This window comes from Erpetoichthys calabaricus, chromosome 16 (genome assembly GCF_900747795.2).
Source record: "Erpetoichthys calabaricus chromosome 16, fErpCal1.3, whole genome shotgun sequence".
In the NCBI taxonomy this organism is placed as follows: domain Eukaryota; kingdom Metazoa; phylum Chordata; class Cladistia; order Polypteriformes; family Polypteridae; genus Erpetoichthys; species Erpetoichthys calabaricus.
The window spans coordinates 62,142,901-62,165,400 of record NC_041409.2 but is presented as its reverse complement, the minus strand read 5'-3'; the positions used below and the strand labels follow the sequence as shown (position 1 = coordinate 62,165,400).

Sequence of the window (22,500 nt, the reverse complement as noted above, 5' to 3'; positions counted from 1 at the left end):
CTGGTTGAAGGAGACAAATTAGAGTTGTTGATATCCTTGTATTCCATTCCCGTGGATTTACTTATCCGCTATTATTAACATGTAACCCATTTCTTGACACTGGCAGTCTAGTTGCACCTATTAGCTACCATGCAAATTAAAAAAAATAAAATAAAATTTAAAAAAAATAAAACAAATTCGGAGAGATCTGTCAGGGGTCTGCAGTGGGTCTATGATGCCTTTACATGTCCAGGGGTACATGTATGCTACACTGAATGGATCAATATGTGTGTACCTGGCTCCAAAATGTGTGAGTAACCCATTTTGCCATAGCTGACAGTTGTTCTCCATGAGCAAGGAGTTCCTAGTAAGTTTGCACTCATTAAGCCCATGTCCTTTGTACACATCACCCACTGCTACTACCGATTGCATGGCTTAATGAACTGCTTGGATTGGCCCTTCCATAGTCGCTCATGGCTTTTGGTGGAGCACATAGAAGACAATTGAACTTGACTATCTTGAAGTAAAAGTCATAACAAAGTTTCCGTAGGTGAACCTGCAGAAGAATCCTTAGCAAGCTTTGAGTGTGAGAGTGGAGGGCCGTCTCATCTGCCTAACTCCATCTCCCCCTGCCAGCCCTGGCCCAGCTCATCCCAGCACTTCCAGGAAGGGAGGCTAAGGGTGCGTATGGGACAGGGCCCAGGACAGGATACATTGTGATGAGCTTAGTTGATTTTCTCTGCACAAAATTAGGTGTTTATGATAATGGGTAGTGAAAGTGTGTTGTGAATATGGTTTGCAGGAATTAAACCCTATTATTCCTATGAAATTAATTCTTCAGCATCTGCTGTTTAAATTTTCATGGGCTTTTTCTTTAATGCAACCTCTATTTAGGAAGTGTTTGGGATCACAGAAAAATAGTATTGACAGAAGTGGGTTGGAACATTTTTAGATTTCACTGTTATGTATAATAGCAAGAGTGGTAGCTCTCATCTTTCTGTTTGTCTTTTTGCTTGTCTAGCATGAAGCTTTGTATTTCCACTAAACTTGAACATCTTCTAGCTGTTCTTTTTCATGGAAGACAGATTATAGCAGGTGGTTGTGGATTCATTAATAATGCACTAAAAGGAATTAAAAACATGCACTTGTGAGAAAAAAATTCCACATTAACCTATACTATATATTTATTTATCAATAAGGTGCTACTGAATACATATGTGTCTTTTATATGTGTCTTAAGCACTTAGTATACATGTATATATGTCTCTCATGCTCACATTTTAAACACTTTTAGAAATCACTGCAGTTGATGTCCGGTAGAGACAACTACCATTATTAATGATGGGCAAACTTGCATATCATTGTACATTTCTTAAATATTTGTTCTAAAGACATTTACTGTATTTGTTTTCACTCTATTAGTAGTGGCTACAAAATCTTACTAAAGATGCAATATAGTTTGACATGGTCACCATAGAAGTTAGTGCTGCTGCCTCAAGGATTCAATGTTGGTGTCCATGAGGAGTTTGTGTATTCTTCACGTCTCTGTGGATTTTAGTTCCAATACTTTGATTTTTCTCTCATATGCCAAAGCTAGGGCTGCATTGTATCTTGTTTTGCTGAGATAGGATAAGTGTGTGTGTGTCTATATTGCAATGTGTGGGTCACAGACTTAAACAAGTGAAAAGAAAATGAGTCCAGATTTCAAAAAAAAAAAATTAGTTTTATTGTCATTTCAAAGTTATGCAAACGGGAGCTGTCTCTTCAGCATTCTCAGACACCACAGCGTGCATGCAGTAAAACGACCATTATCCTGCAGTTGGTCCCTTATCATATTAAAAGAGTAAACTGACCTCATGCACACATGAGTAAACAGCAAGTGAACACATGGCCAGGTCAGTGGCTGGTTTTAAATGTTCTCCGCATCAGCCATCAGGCAACAGACATGTTACGTGGGGAGACCAGTTGTCGGGGTCTCAAAAATCTCACAATAAATAGTGTATTTACAACTCCTTATCTTTGTTATATATATAATAAAACAAAGATAAGGAGTTGGGGCACCACATTGGTGAGCTCATATAACTGGATAAGAAAACAAAAAAACACTCAGTAAATGCGTAGTAGTCTTTTCAGACCAGAGTTCTTTATATGAACTAAATCAATATGGCCAATTTCCAGGTTATGTGTTTAAGTGGCAGGAAGGGGAGGGTCCAGGCGGATGGACGTGGAAGTGACATTGGAGATGGAGTGGCTGTCAATTTTCCATTCTGCAGAGGGAGTAGAAGGGAAGACATTAGCACACAGCACCAACTCCCAGTACGGTGGGTAATTACCATCATCAAAGCCCTTAACGCTAGAATATTTGAAGTCTATGAAAAAACTCGTAATCCCAGGCCATCTTAAATTCCTTCGCACCTCTCCATCAGTGTCTTTGGTTTTGCAAATGTGTCGATCAGCGCAAGCAGCCTGGTATCCCATCCCCCCACCGACAAAGCTCAAGTCGCAAAGAAGATTCTCAGAGCTACTGTCTGTTTATCTGGGTGTGAGGTGATTGGAATTGTAGAGGGTAAATTAATATAGATAGATAGATAGATACTTTATTAATCCCAATGGGAAATTCACATTCTTCAGCAGCAGCATACTGATACAATAAATAATATTAAATTAAAGAATGATAATAATACAGGTGAAAAAAACAGACAATAACTATGTATAATGTTAAATATTAACGTTTACCCCCCCTGGTGGAATTAAAGAGTCGCATAGTTTGGGGGAGGAACGATCTCCTCAATCTGTCTGTGGAGCAGGACAGTGACAGCAGTCTGTCGCTGAAGCTGCTCTTCTGTCTGGAGATGATACTATTAAGTGGATGCAGTGGATTCTCCATAATTGATAGGAGCCTTCTGAGTGCCCTTCGCTCTGCCACAGATGTTAAACTGTCCAGCTCCATGCCAACAATAGAGCCTGCCTTCCTCACCAGTTTGTCCAGGCGTGAGGCGTCTTTCCTCTTAATGCTGCCTCCCCAGCACACCACTGCGTAGAAGAGGGCGCTCGCCACAACTGTTTGATAGAACATCTGCAGCATCTTATTGCAGATGTTGAAGGAAGCCAGCCTTCTAAGGAAGTATAACCGGCTTTGTCCTTTCTTGCACAGCGCATCAGTATTGGCAGTCCAGTCTAATTTATCATCCAGCTGCACTCCCAGATATTTATAGGTCTGCACCATCTGCACACAGTCACCTTTGATGATCACTGGGTCTATGAGGGGTCTGGGCCTCCTAAAATCCACCACCAGCTCCTTGGTTTTGCTGGTGTTCAGGTGTAGGTGGTTTGAGTCGGACCATTTAACAAAGTCATTGATTAGGTCCCTATACTCCTCCTCCAGCCCATTCCTGATACAGCCCACGATAGCAGTGTCATCAGCGAACTTTTGCACATGGCAGGACTCCGAGTTGTATTGGAAGTCCGGTGTATATAGGCTGAACAGGACCGGAGAAAGTACAGTCCCTTGTGGCGCTCCTGTGTTGCTGACCACAATGTCAGACGTGCAGTTCCCAAGACGCACATACTGAGGTCTGTCTTTAAGATAGTCCACGATCCATGCCACTAGGTATGAATCTAATCCCATCTCTGTCAGCTTGTCCCTAAGGAGCAGAGGTTGGATTGTGTTGAAGGCGCTAGAGAAGTCTAGAAACATAATTCTTACAGCACCACTGCCTCTGTCCAAGTGAGAGAGGGATCGGTGTAGCATATAGATGATGGCATCTTCCGCTCCCACCTTCTCCTGATATGCAAACTGCAGAGGGTCAAGGGCGTGTTGAACCTGTGGCCTAAGGTGGTGAAGCAGCAGCCTCTCCATGGTCTTCATCACATGTGATGTCAGAGCAACAGGCCGAAAGTCATTCAGCTCACTAGGACGTGATACCTTTGGGACTGGGGTGATACAAGATGTTTTCCAAAGCCTCGGGACTCTCCCCTGTTCCAGGCTCAGGTTGAAGATGCGCTGTAGAGGACCCCCCAGCTCCGATGCACAGACCTTCAGCAGTCGTGGAGATACTCCATCTGGACCCGCTGCTTTGCTGGCACGAAGTCTCCTCAGCTCTCTGCTCACTTGCGCTGTTGTTATTATGGGTGGGGATGTTTTTCCTATGCTGGTATCAGCAGAAGGATGTGTGGAGGGTGCAGTACTCCGAGGTGAGAGTGAGAGTGGGTTAGGGTGGTCAAACCTGTTAAAAAAGTTGTTCATTTGGTTTGCTCTCTTCACGTCTCTCTCAATGGTGGTACCCCGCTTCGAGCTGCAGCCAGTGATGATCTTCATCCCATCCCACACTTCCTTCATGCTGTTATTCTGCAACTTCTGCTCCAGCTTTCTCCTGTACTGCTCCTTCGCCGCCCTGAGTTGGACTCGGAGTTCCTTCTGCACGCACTTGAGCTCATGCTGATCATCGTCTTTAAAAGCCCTTTTCTTCTGATTCAAAAGGCCCTTGATGTCACTTGTAATCCATGGCTTGTTGTTAGCATAGCAGCGTACTATTCTTACAGGAACTACAATGTCCATACAGAAGTTGATGTAGTCAGTAGTGCAGTCAACAACTTCCTCAATGTTCTCATTATGAGATCCCTGCAGGATATCCCAGTCTGTAGTTCCAAAAAGTTCTCTCAGAGTATTCTCAGCCTCCGGGGTCCACTTCCTGAATGATCGTGTGGTTACAGGTAGGACTCTAACTTTTGGTTTATAGTGAGGCTGAAGCTGAACCAGGTTATGATCTCCTTTCCCAAGCGCAGGCAGCGGGGTGGCGCTGTATGCGTCTTTAACGTTTGCATACAGTAAATCAATAGTCTTATTTCCCCGGGTGTTACAGTCCACATACTGGGAGAATGAAGGCAATGTTTTGTCCAGCGTCACATGGTTAAAGTCTCCAGCGATTAGCTCAAGCGCCTCAGGGTGCTGCGTTTGTAACTTAGCAACAGCGGAATGGATGATGTCACTCGCTGACTCCACGTCTGCCCGAGGAGGAATGTATACAATAACAACAATGACATGTCCAAACTCTCTGGGCAAATAGTAGGGACGTAAACTTACGGCCAACAGTTCGATATCCCTGCAGCAAGTGGAGATTTTGACGTTAACATGTCCAGAGTGACACCACCGTGTATTAACATAGAGAGCGAGTCCTCCTCCTTTGTGCTTACCACAGGTACTTGCATCTCTGTCCGCTCTAACTGTGCTAAACCCGGGTAGCTCCACGTTGGCATCTGGGATGGTGTTATTTAGCCACGTTTCGCAGAAACACAACAAACTGCATTCTCTGTAGGTCCTTACATTTTTCACCAGCGCAGCCAGTTCGTCGATCTTATTTGAGATTGAGTTTACATTCCCCAGAATCACAGAAGGCACCGAAGGCTTGAAACGCCACTTTCTCGCAAGCCGCTTCTTTTTTAGCTTAGTGCCGGCTCTGCTGCCACGATACCGTCTTCTTACCTCGTCGGGTAAATATGGAATAATATATAATATATAATTATTTAGAATGCATACAATTCACATTTGTCCATTTCAGCCTCCAGGCTACACTTCCTCACTATTCTGGTGGTAATAGTTTACCGTCTCATAACAGGCTTGCAGCTGGAAATAAGATGAATCAGGTTGTAGTCATATTTGCCTGAAGGAACAAGCAGATTACATTAAAAGGCATCTTTAACATTTGAATACAGCAGGTTCAGTTTATTATTGCCTTGAATTGAACAAGTCACAAACTGATAGAAATTAGTCATTATTTGTTCCAAAGACACATGGTTGACGTCACCACATGTTATAACTGCAGGGTCGGAGTGAGTCATCATTAAAGTGTTGGTGACAGAATGAATCATTTGTGCTAAGTCTCCATTTGTGGAGGGAGGAATATAAACATAAGGATGATGTTATTTATCTCCCTGGGCAAATAACATGGATAAATTCTGACACAAAATTTCAATATCTGAATTACAAACTGTAGTTTTTAAGTATAATGTGCTGTTTTACACCATTCCTGTTTCACATAGATGACCATTCCCCCTCCTGTCTTTTTTTTATTCCACACTGCACCGGGTCTCTGTCTCTATGATCAATATATAATAATAATCACTGTGTATGCTTTTTTAAAAGGAGTTGTGGAGTTTGTTGCCATGTTAATGGCTTTATTATATCAAGACAGCATAGGTGCAAATAGCCCTATTTCAGAGAAGGCTATTTTTTTCTGGTTGTAGTAGTCCATAATATGCCAAGAACAGCTCACCTTAGCAAAGAGAACCAACATTACTTTAAGAAATGAAGGTCAGTCAATCTAAAAAATTTCTTCGGGCAAAAACTTAAATGCTATGATGATCAGCCTCAGAAATCACCAGGTAACTGCACCTCAGATTACAGCCCAAATAAGTGCTGCACCACATTGTTCAAGCAGCAGACACATCTCAGCATCAACTTGTGATGATGCGGGTTTTGCTCCATGCTCCCATCTTCTGTTAGGGAGCCCTTGAACCCAACACCGTCGGTAATGTCACCGTGAGCTAGACAGTGAGGCAATAACATTTGAGCAAGGGGATGATGTATAAAATGTGCAAAAGTGCTTTTATTCAAAAAGTCAACGAAAACAAAGTGCAACAATGTTCAAATCAAGTGCAGTGCTTCAAAGTCTTCATTAAATCTATATACAGTGATCCCTCGCTATATCGCGCTTCGCCTTTCGCGGCTTCACTCTATCGCGGATTTTATATGTAAGCATATTTAAATATATATCACGGATATTTTGCTGGTTCGCGGATTTCTGCGGACAATGGGTCTTTTAATTTCTGGTACATGCTTCCTCAGTTGGTTTGCCCAGTTGATTTCATACAAGGGACGCTATTGGCAGATGGCTGAGAAGCTAGATTGCTTATTTTTCTCTCTGTCTTGCGCTGACTTTCTCTGATCCTGACGTATGGGGATTGAGCAGGGGGGCTGTTCACACACCTAGACGATACGGACGCTCGTCTAAAAATGCTGAAAGATTATCTTCACGTTGCTACCTTCTATGTGCAGCTGGCATTTTGTTTTAATGTATTACTTCCTGTGACATTTTACCTCGTGGTTTTTAGAAAAGTTTTTCTATTGATTTTAATCTCCACATATTTCTTTTTATGGATTATTTATTTACTAGCCGCCGCATAATTATGTATTGATGGGTGAACACTTCTTGAACGACACAGTTGTCCAAATGGGGTGGGTTTGTGGATACCACTGTGAGTGAATGAAAAGATGGACCTCTGGAGAGAGCAACATACAATTGTCCGTGACTGAAAGCGGGATCGTCTGTGACGATGGAGGCCACGCTGGTGAAAGTTACTTCGTCAGTAGGAATAAGTTTCAGCACTTGTTCATTAAGGTGTAGCGAGTCTTCGTTGCTGACGCTTAATATAGCTTGCGTACTGAGTTGTTCCGGAGTCACAGTTGAGAAACACTTTTTTAATGTCTTTTAAGCACAGGGAAAAAAATTAACATGTGAAACATCCGTAATGTAATAAGCCACCAAGAAAAGTAACACTGCAATAATGCACGCTACGATCCGATCGCTGTAAACAGAAGTGAAAACAAAATCGAGCCCAGTGCATTCTTTAACTGCCTTGTAGCGCAATGGTAGTGTTGCTGCTTTGCAGTAAGGAGACTGTGGAAGATTTTGGGTTCGCTTCCCGGTTTCTCCCTGTGTGGATAGCGCTTTGAATACTGAAAACACAGGTATATCAATGTAATGAAGTATTATTATTCTTATGCGTCCAGCACTCGCTCGCCTGTATGTGTGTGTGTGTCGCTCGCTCACTGCACGTGTTCCTGCAGACATACCAGTAAGTGAATGAAAAGATGGAACTCTGGAGAGAGCAACATACAACTGTCCGTGACTGAAAACTGGTTTTGGCAGATACATGCACATCTTTTTGAAAGTTTGGCCCTGTGCCTTATTAATTGTTATCGCAAAGGCAAATCTAACAGGAAATTGTCTTCGTGTTAAAGTAAAAGGCAAATTATCCGCAACAAACTGTTTTACACGCTGCATACCAACCTGCGGCGTATAGCCGCATAATCACGCCGCTTTTTAAATGTTTTTTAAGCAGAGGGAAAAAATGAACATTTGCAAAATCCATAACGCTGCTTTCAGTAAGTACAATGCACACGTGTTTAATTTGTCGGCCACTTTTCTGGTTTGGGCTGCTTTTGCAGTGTTACCGCTTGTGCATATTAAATCTTGAAATCCTTCGAGTAACTAATTAACTAACTAACACCCACCCACCTAGCTTGTGAGAAAAAAATGCGCCCGTTCTTTCATCATTTTGTTGCAGCCTATCAAAGACTTGCTGATCATGTTTTCTAGACTCAATATACATTGGCTTTTCACTCAGCGCGGGGGCGCACATTCATCTCGGATTATTACATCCTGCTAGACTAATCTGCTACACGGCTGCGTTTGAAAAACCGACTTATCCCTGATGAGTTTCGCCGGCATTAATGATTAGGAATCTGGTTGGAACAAAACCCTGCATCCACAGGGGTTCACCAGGACCGAGTTTGGGAAACACTGCTGAACACAGATGAAACCGACTCAGGTGAGGAGTTGGGGCGGGCAAAGTGGTTGCAGCTATTGATTATTCAGTGTTGTTTGCCTGGGTGTCTGATCTGTTCGACGGGATCATAAATAAAAGGAAAACAATCCATCCATCCATTTTCCAACCCGCCGAATCCGAACACAGGGTCACGGGGATCTGCTGGAGCCAATCCCAGCCAACACAGGGCACAAGGCAGGAAACAATCCTGGGCAGGGTGCCAACCCACCGCAGAAGGAAAACAATGTGAAGGCAATGTCACAGGTGATCCTGTGGTATAGCGGATCCACAGCTCCCCTTCAAAAGGCCATTTTTAAATAAATAATCAACGCACTCACAGCGTAGCGAGGGGTTGTGGAAGTGTGGCTGAAACGGTTTCCGGGTGGAGTCGTGCTGCGGGCATTTCTCCCCTGTGCAGTGTGCGAGCGAGTGAGGAGAGAGAGAAAGCCAGTATGTTAGAGTGAGCGAGAGCAGGCTCAAAGGCAATGTGTTCCTGTGGTATAGCGGGTCCATAGCTCCCCTTCAAAAGGCCATTTTTAATCAGGCGACTGACAGTAGTGGAGTCAGGCACAGAGAAGGTCAGCTGCTGAGAGAGCGTCTCGACTGTTGCAGGGCCTGCATCGGTGAAGCAGGTGAGACGCTAATGAAAAAGAGGCACAGGGCTTATTGGTTTTTAAAGACTGCTCCCTTCATTGTGTTTTAACCTCAGTTTTAAAGGATTGCGCGGCTCTCTCTCTCGCGCTGCCTGTGTGTGTGCGTGGCTCTCTCTGGCGCTGCCTGTGTGTGTGTGCCTCTGTCTCTCTCGTGCTGCCTGTGTGTGTGCCTCTGTCTCTCTCTGGCGCTGCCTGTGTGTGTGTGCGGCTCTCTCTCTGGCGCTGCCTGTGTGTGTGCGCGGCTCTCTCTCTCGCGCTGCCTGTGTGTGTGCGCGGCTCTCTCTCTCTCGCTGCCTGTGTGTGTGCGCGGCTCTCTCTCTCTCGCGCTGCCTGTGTGTGTGCGCGGCTCTCTCTCTCGCGCTGCCTGTGTGTGTGCGCGGCTCTCTCTCTCGCGCTGCCTGTGTGTGTGTGCGCGGCTCTCTCTCTCGCGCGCTGCCTGTGTGTGTGCGCGGCTCTCTCTCTCGCGCTGCCTGTGTGTGTGTGCGCGGCTCTCTCTCTCGTGCTGCCTGTGTGTGTGCGCGACTCTCTCGCGCTGCCCGTGTGTGTGCATGGCTCTCTCTCTCACGCTGCCTGTGTGTGTGCGCAGCTCTCTCTCTCGGGCTGCCTGTGTGTGCCTCTGTCTCTCTCTGGCGCTGCCTGTGTGTGTGCGCGGCTCTCTCTCTCGGGCTGCCTGTGTGTGCCTCTGTCTCTCTCTGGCACTGCCTCTGTGTGAACCAAGGTTCCACTGAGGTTGACTAATGAAAAGTCAACGTGGCTCAGAGCTGCATGTGGACTGTGGCACAGACAAACAGAAATGACGGCATGTTTTTCGAGGCGTCGCGTCCGAGTTGGTGGGCGTGGCTGTGCAAGTTTTCGTCGTATCCAATGGTCTTAGAGTTGGTGGGCGTGGCTCCTTCCTGCGTGCTTTCATAGGTGTCTTGCCTGCTCTGGCGGCCACTTAGAGAATCTATATATGGCTCCTTCCTGCGTGCTTTCATGGGTGTCGTGCCGCTCTGGCGGCAGCTTAGAGAATTATATACAGTAATCCCTCCTCCACCGCGGGGGTTGCATTCCAGAGCCACCCGCGAAATAAGAAAATCCGCGAAGTAGAAACCATATGTTTATATGGTTATTTCTATATTGTCATGCTTGGGTCACAGATTTGCGCAGAAACACAGGAGGTTGTAGAGAGACAGGAACGTTATTCAAACACTGCAAACAAACATTTGTCTCTTTTTCAAAAGTTTAAACTGTGCTCCATGACAAGACAGAGATGACAGTTCTGTCTCACAATTAAAAGAATGCAAACATATCTTCCTCTTCAAAGGAGTGCGCGTCAGGAGAAGAGACTGTCATAAAGACAGAGGAAAGCAAACAAATCAATAGGGCTGTTTGGCTTTTAAGTATGCGAAGCACCGCCGGTACAAAGCTGTTGAAGGCAGCAGCTCACACCCCCTCCGTCAGGAGCAGGGAGAGAGAGAGAGAGAGACGGAGAAAAACAAAGTCAAAAATCAATACGTGCCCTTTGAGCTTTTAAGCAGCCTTATTCCAAAATGGATTAAATACATTTTTTTCCTCAGAATTCTACACACAACACCCCATAATGACAACGTGAAAAAGTATACTTGAGATTTTTGCAAATTTATTAAAAAATAAAAAAATTGAGAAAGCACATGTACATAAGTATTCACAGCCTTTGCCATGAAGCTCAAAATTGAGCTCAGGTGCATCCTGTTTCCCCTGATCATCCTTGAGATGTTTCTGCAGCTTAATTGGAGTCCACCTGTGGTAAATTCAGTTGATTGGACATGATTTGGAAAGGCATACACCTGTCTATATAAGGTCCCACAGTTGACAGGTCATGTCAGAGCATAAAGTCAAAGGAATTGTCTGTAGACCCCAGAGACAGGATTGTCTCAAGGCACATATCTGGGGAAGGTTACAGAAAAATGTCTGCTGCTTTGAAGGTCCCAATGAGCACAGTGGCCTCCATCATCCGTAAGTGGAAGAAGTTCAAAACCACCAGGACTCTTCCTAGAGCTGGCCGGCCATCTAAACTGAGCGATCGGGGGAGAAGTGTCTTAGTCAGGGAGGTGACCAAGAACCTGATGGTCACTCTGTTAGAGCTCCAGAGGTCCTCTGTGGAGAGAGGAGAACCTTCCAGAAGGACAACCATCTCTGCAGCAATCCACCAATCAGGCCTGTATGGTAGAGTGGCCAGACAGAAGCCACTCCTTAGTAAAAGGCACATGGCAGCCCGCCTGGAGTTGCCAAAAGGCACCTGAAGAAAATTCTCTGGTCTGATGAGACAAAGATTGAACTCTTTGGTGTGAATGCCAGGCGTCCTGTTTGGAGGAAACCAGGCACCGCTCATCACCAGGCCAATACCATCCCTACAGTGAAGCATGGTGGTGGCAGCATCATGCTGTGGGGATGTTTTTCAACGGCAGAGACTGGGAGACTAGTCAGGATAAAGGGAAAGATGACTGCAGCAATGTACAGAGACATCCTGGATGAAAACCTGCTCCAGAGCGCTCTTGACCTCAGACTGGGGCAACGGTTCATCTTTCAGCAGGACAACAACCCTAAGCACACAGCCAAGATATCAAAGGAGTGGCTTCAGGACAACTCTGTGAATGTCCTTGAGTGGCCCAGCCAGAGCCCAGACTTGAATCCGATTGAACATCTCTGGAGAGATCTTAAAATGGCTGTGCACCGACCCTTCCCATCCAACCTGATGGAGCTTGAGAGGTGCTGCAAAGAGGAATGGGCGAAACTGGCCAAGGATAGGTGTGCCAAGCTTGTGGCATCATATTCAAAAAGACTTGAGGCTGTAATTGCTGCCAAAGGTGCATCGACAAAGTATTGAGTAAAGGCTGTGAATACTTACGTACATGTGATTTCTCAGTTTTTTTATTTTTAATAAATTTGCAAAAACATCAAGTAAACTTTTTTCACGTTGTCATTATGGGGTGTTGTGTGTAGAATTCTGAGGAAAAAAATGAATTTAATCCATTTTGGAATAAGGCTGTAACATAACAAAATGTGGAAAAAGTGATGCGCTGTGAATACTTTCTGGATGCACTGTATGTAAGAACCTCTTCAGGGATGCTGGAAAAGCATCAAAGGTGTCCATCTCATGGAGCAGGTAGAGAGAATGCAAGAGTGTACAATGTAATCATCAGGCAAGGGGTTGCCTTGAAGAAACTGAATGAACAATTTGATTTCTTTAAAACTTTCGTCACTACATTATTTCATATGTGTTATTTCATATTTTACATGTCTTCACTATTATTATTCATTATCTAAACTCAGGAATGCAGAACATTTGGAATTTTAGTCATTTAGGAAATGGTGACAGAAGAATTTTAAAAGTCACTAGATACTAGGTCATTTATTTTTTTATCTTAATTTGTTCAAAATGGGAAATTAATGCTGAGCAGACACAGGTGTCACTCATTCTTTGTAAAAGGCATTTACGTTACTGTCACATTTAGATTGAATAAATGGATTAATAAAAACAGGCCAGCACTTCTTATCAATAACATGCTCTTCACTCTGTTCATTCGTATACATGTGTTTTTTGTTCCAGTTCAGCAAAATATAAAGAGCGTTTCTAAGGCATCCATTTTATGGTCATACTGCTGTTTGGTGGTGTTTCACTGTAGAGCCCCACTAAGACTAACTTATCTGCCCCCAATAGTGCATGTTTACTCTTGGCTTTATTCATACTGTGCCTGTGCTACATCACAATTGTGAGGATTTATGAGTCTGGCTGATAGGTAATGGTGAAGATATATATAAATATAGTGAACATAATTGTATAGGACAGGCTGGGATAGGCTTCAACAGACCCCGCAACCCTGTTCAGGACAGAGCGGGTTAGAAAATGACTGACTAGATTTATTTTCTTTTTTGCATATTGCTAAACGTAGTCAATCTGTAAATCATTTCAGATTGCTGCCTGAACATTTCAGTGGTTAAGCTAAATGTGTATCCATTTAACAACTAATGTTCAAAGAAATATTCTGTGTCTTTGAACTTTCCGTTTGTATTTTGAAATATGTTTTTTTTTATTAGTGAATAGTACTTTGTCATTAGAATTCTATTCAGTCATTGCCTTTAATTTACTGTAAATCTTTCCATTGTTTTTTTCATTTAAATAAGTTGTCTTGTTTCTCCAGGATAATCATTCTTACTCTAATATGCACAATTGTGTATAATGAGAATTTGTTTTGTTGAGTTTTAAGAGAGCTAAATAAATAAAATGTCAATATCAGATAATTTGCATGTTGATCTATGTCCTAAAAAAATAAAATGTATTAGTTGGTACGTACACGTGTTCTTGAATTCTCATGAACTGTAGATTGACAAAAGTGCTAGGGTTACTAGGGCAAACAGACTCAATACAAAAGCAATTATCGGAGAACATGGTCTGATGTAAACATAAGGACTTATATTGTCAGCTTCTCATGACTTCTGTTTCTGCAAAACTCTGTTGTTGAATATGAACTTTGAACACTTATGATGACATGCCAAGCAGGAGCTGCTTAATAATGAAAGACTCCTTCTTTCATTTCCTTTGGGCAAGGTTCAAGAGGCAGTTTTTTATAGGAATAACCTAATAGCTGGTTCCCCAGAAAAATTACTGAAAAGCCCCATTAATTATATATTCATTTTACATATCAAAATACCATTAAATCGATTTAAAAATAGAGCCAAAACATTACTAGTGTTTCTAATGGCTATTACTACTTGAAATGACCGATTTTTTTTTTTTTTTTTTTTTTTTTTTTTTTTTTTAACTTCTTATTTACATATGACTGCAAAGTCCCATTTTCAGCAGCGATACCTTCAGTGTCCTAATGGTAAACCCCCTTAGCTTATCCTTAGTACTTAAATACATATATATTGTTAAAAACAACGTTGATCAAGATATTGAATATTTATTAAATGTTTGTGTCATGTTTGTTTTTCTTACATGGTATTAATCATAAAGAAGTAATGAGGTTTTGAAATCATACTGATATATTTAATAAAATCTTTAACTCCACTATAAAAGTTTTGCCACAGCCCTGAAGTTTATTCACCTAATGTTATGATTAATTCCATATTATTGTTGTTAAATGCCACAGTAGGTGTTGCATTTTCATAAAAACTGCTCTATAAACTACTTATTTTTAGTACTTGCATTATCCTGTTGCAAGTATTGCAATTAAAACAAAAAAAAAATCTGGTTCTACATGAATTTTGCACAATGTAATAATTGTTGAAAGCACCATGGACATAAAGAGGAGGGAGACAGAAAGAGCAGATAGCAGTTCATGATGTGACAGTGCGTACTTTAGAAATAAACCTCCATGTACTGTAAGTTTTTCACTATCAGTCTGTCTAATACTGTACAGATGTCTTTTTGTTCTTTGGTTTAGTTTAATGAGAGTTTCCCCAGATAGGAGTGTTTTTCTGTGATATCCATTATTCTTTGTTTACATGTTAAGAATTTTTGCCCGAAACCTAATTTTTAAGTATATGGAATAGTACAGCCTATGATGATTGATACTGAATGATTTACTGCCTCCTCCACATCAGCCTTTTTGTATGTGTCAGTACATCTTAATGCAGGTTTGTACTGAATGGGTGGCTAAAGTGTCTGTGCTTGAAAATTAAAAGCATTCCAAACACTAAATCTGTTTCTATTTTTAATTTCTATTTTATACTGTGTCAAAAGGGCAATGGAATTTTGTAACCTCACTTACCCTTCATAAAGTAAGTGAAATGTATAATAAATATAATAGCTATATCTGTTTCATTTTCAGAACAAAATTACAGGCAGTCCCCGGGTTACGTACAAGATAGGGACTGTAAGTTTGTACTTCAGTTGAATTTGTATGTAAGTCGGAACAGGTACATTATTTTAACAAATGCTATTTTTGTCCGATTGTAATGAAGTGTTCTGCCAATGAATGATGGAGTTTCACCTCTTTCTGACCTTTTTATTATTTCTACTTTATTTTCAATGGTGATGGTTTTTCATCAGATTTGTGTTTCAGAGACATTGTTGAAGGGTGAAGACAAAAGGTTAAGATGAGCTCTTCTGCACAGCACTGTACAGCTATCACAGCAGGAAGGCACCAGTCGTCAGCACGTCTGATGTATAGGGTGGTCCAGATCTAATTATGCAATTTTCATTATGCTATAACTTATTCAGTTTATTACATAGAAAATCACCCAAAAAATCCCGGACCATTGAGAAGTGTGTGAACTGACAACATGAAGAATCATCCCTGCATAAATCAAAGTCATCCAGATGATCTGGATCTGCATAATTAGATCTGGACCACCCTGTACTGACAAGAGACAACTTCCTGCTATGTATGTAACAGTACATGCAGGCTTGCTATTGAGAATGAATGGGGGCAGCGAGGGGCGGTTCATCACCAGCCCATCTCACAGTCACCTCCACTACAGTATGCTGCCTGCAGCGTACGCAACACCACCGCCCCCATTCAACACGCAGCAATCCGAGGCACACTACAATGCTACCTCCCGCCGCCCCGTTCAGCCACAACCGGATCACCGCTTGCAGCATTACCAGCCACACACCTAGAACGAATGGGGCAGCCATGTGTGGTGGGCGGGCAGTGAAACCGCTTGCCACCGGGAGCCACCCGAGGGACACTACACTGCGCGAGCAGCGAAATCGCTCCCCTCCAGCCTCTGTCCAGCCACCGCTTGCAGCGTCCGCAGGCCGAAGATGACGGAGCAGCAGTTACTGAGGCGCATGCTTTGCAGCTGCGGCCCCGTTCGTATGTCGTAGGTCGGATGTCCGTAACCTGGGGACTACCTGTATAGTAAAAATGACTTAATACAATAATTCATGAGTAAACCTATTTATTAAATTTGCAGCTTCATTCTCTTGAGCTTCCATATTCAGAAAGTATCAAAGCAAAGTCCCATATCTCCTGATTTTAATCATCGTGTTTTTCATATAGATCCAGGAACAGTTTCTCTCCCGTTTTTAGGCTAGGGGCTCAAAGTAATGTGATTCATAGAGCTAACCCTCTGAGCCTATGAGTCATTTATAACCTTAATATAAGATGATGTATTAGTATAACACAGTAAACAAACCTTTGAGGACTGGATTACATTGCCAACCCCACCCCCTCCTCCCCCATGTAAAATGTTTATTTAATATTTTCATTACAGAATTCTCTCTTCCGTACTTCTTATTTACAGATATTTCTAATGCCTGTGTACCACTGTATTCATCACATTTATCGCTTCAGGAAGTTTCATTTGTATTTTAATAGTTAATATCATTTTGGTTGTGATATAGTGAACCAAACATTTTACATGTGATTGAATTTCCATCAGGCTTAATATTTAATACTTCACTAGAGAGTGGGAAAAATATTAAACGTGATTCCTTATTCATGTTCTTACGGACAACTGCAAGTGATGTCTGGACGAACCTGAACCAGCTATATGGCACTAATATCCTAATATCTTGATGATTTTGCTGACGTGTGTTAAGACCTACTACTACAGTTAATTTACTTGCTAGCAGACCATGTCCCAAGATAATTGCTTTTCTATTGACACAGTTTGCTTCATTATTTGTTCAATGTGAAAATAGAAAAATATCAAATTTATACCTTTCCTTCAGACCCAGTGTAAAAGGTATGTTTTGCTTTGTTTGTCTTTTAGGTAGTATTTAAGCTCAGCAGTTTAACATCTTACTGCTTAATCAGCCTAAACCTTTACAGTGTTTGTCATTAGGTGTTACATCCATTCTATAGAACATGCATGTTTCTTTCAGGAGATATGCTGATTTAATTTTTCTTTTTTTCTATAAATTATGTTTCCTTGCCTTGCTGATTAAAAATAAAATCATGAGCTTATCAACTATTGCAGTAAATGACATTTATGGAAGGATGAGACATGCCTATGTCTCATTATGAATATGGGCCTGCAACCTTCATCACTTATAACGCAAAAGGAACTCTGAATATTCTGTACTAGCAGGTTTTATATTATCATTCATAAAGTGAAGTGAAGGCAAGTATACTCTGTACCGTAAAGAAAATCACAACGTTTATACTCCTTTGAAGGTTGCTGATAATTACAGTCATAACTGTGTAATTCCCATGCACTAGTTAGAGAAGTATATTAAGAAGAAATAGGCAGTTGGTTTAGATTGTCCAGTCTTCTATATATATAATTCACTAAGCCGGAAGACAAGTAGCCACCCATGGAAAGCACACCGGAAGGGGCGTGGATTCACTAAACCGCCGACAAGTAAGACGCCAATGGCGCACGCAGGAAGGAGCCACGCCCACCAACTCTTAGACCATTGGATACGACGAAAACTCGCAGAGCCACGCCCACCAATTCGGATGCAACGCCTCGGAAAACATGCCGTCATTTCTGTTTGTCTGTGCCACAGTCCACTTGCAGCTCTGAGCCATGTTGACTTTTCATTAGTCAACCTCAGTGGAATCTTGGTTCACACAGAGGCAGAGCCAGAGGCATACACACATGCAGCGCGAAAGAGAGAGTCGCGCACACACACAGGCAGCGTCACAGAGAGACAGAGGCACACCCACAGGCAGCGCGAGACAGAGAGCCCGCAATCCTTTAAAACTGAGGTTAAAACACAATGAAGGAAGCAGTCTTTAAAAACCAATAAGCCCTGTGCATCTTTTTCATTAGCGTCACACCTGCTTCACCGATGCAGTCCCTGCAACAGTCGAGACGCTCTCTCAGCAGCTGACCTTCTCTGTGCCTGACTCCACTACTGTCAGTCACCTGATTAAAAATGGCCTTTTGAAGGGGAGCTATGGACCCGCTATACCACAAGAACACACTTCCTTCGAGCCTGCTCTCGCTCACTGTAACATACCGGCTTTCTCTCTCTCCTCACTCGCTCGCACACTGCACAGGGGAGAAATGCCCGCAGCACGACTCCACCTGGAAACCGTTTCAGCCACACTTCCACGCCCCTTGCTATGCTGTGAGTGTGATGATTGTTTATTTAAAAATGGCCTTTTAAAGGGGAGCTGTGGACCCGCTATACCACAGGATCACCTGTGACATTGCCTTCACATTGTTTTCCTTTTATTTATGATCCCGTCAAGCAGATCAGACACCCAGGCAAACAACACTGAATAATCAATAGCTGCAACCACTTTGCCCGCCCCAACTCCTCACCTGAGTCGGTTTCGTCTGTGTTCAGCAGTGTTTCCCAAACTCAGTCCTGGTGAACCCCTGTGGATGCAGGGTTTTGTTCCACATGCACCACTGAGCCACGTTGATTTTTCATTATTCTTTTCGATTTCGGCTGCATTTCCATGTATAATGCACCAAGTCTTCCGACCGTGGGATACAAGCGACAGAGCACCGCCCAAGAACTCGAGCCGCTAGAGAGACATGCCCACCAACTCTAATGCGCCTGCCTGCCTGCCTGTTACCAGCGTTCACCGCAATGTACTGGAGTGTAAAACCATCACAACTATCAGACGCTGTCTATATCTAAGAAGATATATAGATACTCATTTTTCCCCGGCACGCGTCCAGCCACGCTCTCAAGGCATTCACAGTGCCTGCTCATGTGCCCAGACGCAACAACTCGCCACACACAAATCTTGCTTAATTTGACTCAACACGGGAAACCTCACCCTACCCAGACACAGAGAGGATTGACAGATTGATAGCTCTTTCTCGATTCTGTGCGTGGTGTTGCATGGCCGTACTTAGTTGGTGGAGCGATTAGTCTGATTAATTCTGAAAACGAATGAGACTCACTCCTGCTTAATAGTTACGCGATCGTCAAGTGGTAGGCGTCCAACTTCTTAGATAGACAAGTGGCTTTCAGCCACGTGAGATTGAGCATTAACAGGTATGTGATGTCCGGTTCTGCACGCGCGCTACACTGAATGGATCAACGTGTGTCTACCCGGCGCCGACAGGCGTGGGTAAACCGTTGAACCCCATTCGTAATGGGCACTGGGGCTTGCAATTGTTCCCCACAAACGAGGAATACCCAGTAAGTGCAGGTCATACGCTGCCTCTGAATATGTCCCTGCCCTGTGTACGCACCCCCCACCCCTCCCAAACTACTAGCCCCCCGGCTACTACCATGGTTGGGTGACTTGGTGGATTATATATAGAAAAGCAGCCGGAACCGCAAAGAACAATGAAAGGACAACGTGGCTCAGAGGTGCACAGATGACAGTTGCATGATCGGGTCACAGCGGGTTACAGCGATCGGGTCATAGATAGCATTGTTGCAATGTTACTTTTCTTGGTGGCTTATTACATTACAGATGTTTCACATGTTCATTTTTTTCCCCTGTGCTTAAATGACACTAAAAAAAGTGTTTCTCAACTGTGACTCCGGAACATCTCAGTACGCAAGCTATATTAAGCATCAACAACAAAGACTCGCTACACCTTAATCTACAAGTACTGACACTTATCCCTACCAACGAAGTAACTTTCACCAGCGTGCCTTCTTCGTCACAGACGATTCCACTTTCAGTCACGGACAATTGTATGTTGCTCTCTCCAGAGGTCTATCTTTTCATTCACTCACAGTGGTATCCACAAACCCACGCCATTTGGACAACTGTGTCGTTCAGGAAGTGTTCACCCATCAATACATAATTATGCGGCGTATGCTACGCTGTGGGTTGGCTAGTTAATTTTATGACGTTAAGTAAAAAAAATAAACAACACAGATAATGATTTTTATCTGTAAAGTGAATTGTTTACTTTATTGACCTTTTTGTTTTCATACTTAATACAATTTTAGAGAGCAATAGAGAAATAGTTGCATTGATGAAGTGAAAATTAATTAGCATTTTGAAACCATAACATAACATTCTCAAATTCAGGGTCATGTTGATCCTGGAGTCTGTCCTAAAAACACTGGGAACAGCACACCTAAGAAGGCCAATTTGAAACTGCCAGTTAACCTAATTGAAATGTATGTAGGGATAAGAGTTGAGAACCAGCATACTGATAGAAAAAGCAACATAGTGTTAAGGAATATAGTTCCACACAGACTTCCAACAGGAGCATGATTTATGTTATGTTATACTGAAACCAGAATTTGTAAAGCAAATGTTTTATCATCAAATTTGCAGTAACTGCATGCTGAACAATAAATTTATAAGATCTGTTGAAAGCCAATCCATATTACTAACCGAGAATAAACTGGATATGGACGCAGGTACACGGCGATGGGACCATGAGACGTACTGCGCAGGCGCCTACAGTGCACGTCTCATAAACCGCAAGCGAAGTCTTATCCACCACGAACGAAGGAGTCATGGCCCAAAAACGAAAGAGCTCAACTAACGTGAATGAGAAATGAAGCAACAACGCGCCCATAGCTAGCGACTAACGACACAGCCACACAAAAAAGAGGATTCTGCGCTGCACCACAGAGTCAAACGGAAGAGGCTACGCAGGCCCCACAGGTCCACAAAGATAGTACGGAAGGCGTGGGAAAGTACGAAAGGCGCAGGCGTCCAAAATACGCTTCTGAATAGGACATGAAGCAACAACGCGCCCATAGCTAATGACTAACGACACAGCCACACAGAAAAGAGGATTCTGCACTGCACCCCAGAGTCACACGTAAGACACTACGACGTCCGCAAAGGTCCACAAAAATAGTACGGAAGGCGCGAGAAAGTACGAAAGTACGCTGTTGGGTTTTTTTTTTCAGTAGCAGGGACTGGAAGACTAGACAGTGTTGAGGGAAAGCTGAATGTAGCAAGTTTAGAGATATCATTAATGAAAACTTAGTACAGGGTGCTCTGGTCTGAAGATTCACCTTCCAACAGGACAGTGGCCCTAAGCATAAAGCAAAGTCAACACAGGAGTAGCTTAGGGCCAACTCTGCAAATGTCCTTGAGCTGCTCAGCTGGTTCCTGAACTTGAACCCAATCAAATATCTCTGGAGAGACCTGAAAATAGTTGTCCACCAATGGTCTCCATCCAGCCTGACAGAGCTTGAGAGGATCTGCAGAGAAGAAGGGCAGAAAAGTCCCAAATCCAGGTGTGCAAAGCTTGTTGCATCAGACCCTAGGAGATTCCAGACTGTAATCACTGCCAAAGGTTCTTCAACTAAGTATTGAGTAAATACAGCAAATACTTACAGCAATGTGATTATTTGTTTATTTTATTTTTTAATTAATTTGGAAAAATGGTAAAATCCTGTTTTCCCACTGTTGTTCTGGGGTATTGACTGTTGCTTGATGTTGGGGAAAAATGAATGTAAATGATTGTAGCATAAGGCTGCAGCATAGCAAACTGTGAAAGAAGCAATCCAGACTGAATACTCTCTGAATGCACTATATCTTTCTAGTATACTCAGAATTCCAAAATGCCTATACCTAGACTTAACTAGTGCAATTAACATGTCTAGAAATATGTTTATTAAGAGTGCTGTGGATGTTTGCAGAATTGGGGAAGATTTTTTAAATTTCCAAATCTGTAAATAAAAACTTAAAAATCTTGGCTCATGAGTTGTCAGTGAAATAAATATTGGATTTAGGAAGAGGCAGCTTTTCTGATGAGATCTCAGGTGTGACTTTCATTTTTCTCTACTGATAGCATTTTCCACTTAACAAGGCAGACTGCAGCCCATATTCATGTTACCATTACAACACTTGCTTCTTGCAATACCCATTTCGAATGCAAAGAAGATTAAAAAGATTTTTGATTTGTTCCCCATTTTCAGTATTTTGGAATGCTCACTTAAGTAATTCAGAAATATGAACACAGCTAAGTGTAACATAGCAAACTTTTGTATTTTTCATTAGAATTAGAACAGCAAAAACCAAACTGAGTGTAAGAGCCATTTGTTAGATAGGTTATGTTAACTTGTAGAAGTATTTTCTTAATTAGAAAGTTTGACTATATGTCAGTGCATAGTCTATCGGAGGTTCTATTATAATCCCCACAAGCCAAATTATAAATGAAACATCCATCCATCCATCCATCCATTATCCAACCCGCTATATCCTAATTATAACTTTTAAGTGTAGAAAGTACCTGAAATTTAACATGAGAAAGACAGAAGAAGAAACCTGTTTTCCTTTTTGCCTTTTATTCTGCATGTGTAATAACTTTTCTCTGAATTTTTGTGAATTATTCCTTTTTAAATTTTGACAAGACTTTTAAAACAAACTTTAATGAACTGATAAATTTATTTTGTTACGCGTTTGACTCGTGCTGGATCTTACCTTGCCAGCTCAGTAGCTGCTCAACT

General features: G+C 42.5%; 1 protein-coding gene across 3 annotated transcripts in view; it reads left to right on the top strand.

Moving 5' to 3' along the window:
* Positions 1 to 22,500, top strand: part of brf1b (BRF1 RNA polymerase III transcription initiation factor subunit b) — a 329,557-nt gene that overhangs the window by 196,518 nt on the left and 110,539 nt on the right. The gene's annotated exons all lie outside the window — the stretch shown is intronic.